The sequence below is a fragment of the Theropithecus gelada genome, unplaced genomic scaffold (assembly GCF_003255815.1).
Source record: "Theropithecus gelada isolate Dixy unplaced genomic scaffold, Tgel_1.0 HiC_scaffold_4340, whole genome shotgun sequence".
NCBI lineage: Eukaryota > Metazoa > Chordata > Mammalia > Primates > Cercopithecidae > Theropithecus > Theropithecus gelada.
The window spans coordinates 1,965-3,777 of NW_020260901.1; the positions used below are offsets into that span (position 1 = coordinate 1,965).

The 1,813-nt window shown below is 39.7% G+C and overlaps 1 pseudogene across 1 annotated transcript; it reads left to right on the top strand.

Moving 5' to 3' along the window:
- Nucleotides 1-513: 513 nt before the first annotated feature.
- On the top strand, nucleotides 514-1,807 carry LOC112617792 (annotated as a pseudogene). Its single transcript, XR_003117969.1, has 2 exons — nucleotides 514-667; nucleotides 1,010-1,807. The product of XR_003117969.1 is annotated as a histone-binding protein RBBP4-like (transcript).
- The last annotated feature ends 6 nt before the right edge of the window (nucleotides 1,808-1,813 follow it).

Below are 1,813 nucleotides of genomic sequence, written 5' to 3' on the forward strand. Positions count from 1 at the left end.
TTTCCAAGACCACCTTCAGATACCAAAATTCACAGATGCTGAAGTTTCTGATACAGCATGGCATAATGTTTGCACATAACCTATGCAGATCTTCTCATATACTTTAAAATGTCTCTAGATTATCTATAATACCGAATACAATGTAAATGTTATATAAATAGGCTGTATTGTTCAGGGAATAATGATGAGGGGGAAATCTGTATGTGTTCAATACATGCATTGTTTTTCTGAATATTTTCACTTAATGATTAGTTGAATTCATGGATGAAGAACCCACTGATATGGAGGGCTGACTGTATTTCTTATTAGGTATTTAACTACCTGGAATCACAGGGGTAGGAAAGCACTTTATAGTGCTAGCAAATGTATAGATAATATCTAGTATTATGCCAGTTTGTTCCTAAGGAAAAAAAATCCTTGCCTGTGTTTTTATACTCTGGGTACCCTAGAGTAGCTCTTGTTTTGTCCTCATTTGCAATTAATTTATTTACAGAATTTGGAGGTTTTGGTTCAGTTAGTGGAAAAATTGAAATAGAAATCAAGATCAACCATGAAGGAGAAGTAAACAGGGCCCGTTATATGCCCCAGAACCCTTGTATCATCGCAACAAAGACTCCTTCCAGTGATGTTCTTGTCTTTGACTATACAAAACATCCTTCTAAACCAGGTACGTGCCCCTTTCTATTCAAATACAAATGAGTCACTATGGGAACACATGGTTCCACTCACTCTGAGTTTAATTGCATGTTACTCTGTGTAATTTTAACATCTTGTGACTTGTATTGATGTGTGTATGTTTTTCTTCATTTTGCCTACATGAAAAAATAATGCCTTTTTACATAGAACAAAATACTGGTGCTGTTTAAGCATTATCTGTTTGGTGATAATGGTTCCTATATCATTGATAAATGTTAAGAGCTTTTAGACATCTTGATTAAAATTCCGTTATGCTCAGTAGGCCCAGAGAACCAGTGGACTGGGTAGTCTTGATGTGTCTGTCACTTTGCAGATCCTTCTGGAGAGTGCAACCCAGACTTGCGTCTCCGTGGACATCAAAAGGAAGGCTATGGGCTTTCTTGGAACCCAAATCTCAGTGGGCACTTACTTAGTGCTTCAGATGACCACACCATCTGCCTGTGGGACATCAGTGCCGTTCCAAAGGAGGGAAAAGTGGTGGATGCAAAGACCATCTTTACAGGGCATATGGCAGTAGTAGAAGATGTTTCCTGGCATCTGCTCCATGAGTCTCTGTTTGGGTCAGTTGCTGATGATCAGAAACTTATGATTTGGGATACTCGTTCAAACAATACTTCCAAACCAAGCCACTCAGTCGACGCTCACACTGCTGAAGTGAACTGCCTTTCTTTCAATCCTTATAGTGAGTTCATTCTTGCCACAGGATCAGCTGACAAGACTGTTGCCTTGTGGGATCTGAGAAATCTGAAACTTAAGTTGCATTCCTTTGAGTCACATAAGGATGAAATATTCCAGGTTCAGTGGTCACCTCACAATGAGACTATTTTGGCTTCCAGTGGTACTGATCGCAGACTGAATGTCTGGGATTTAAGTAAAATTGGAGAAGAACAATCCCCGGAAGATGCAGAAGACGGGCCACCAGAGTTGTTGTTTATTCATGGTGGTCACACTGCCAAGATATCTGATTTCTCCTGGAATCCTAATGAACCTTGGGTGATTTGTTCTGTATCAGAAGACAATATCATGCAAGTGTGGCAAATGGCAGAGAACATTTATAATGATGAAGACCCTGAAGGAAGCGTGGATCCAGAAGGACAAGGGTCCTAGATATGTCTTT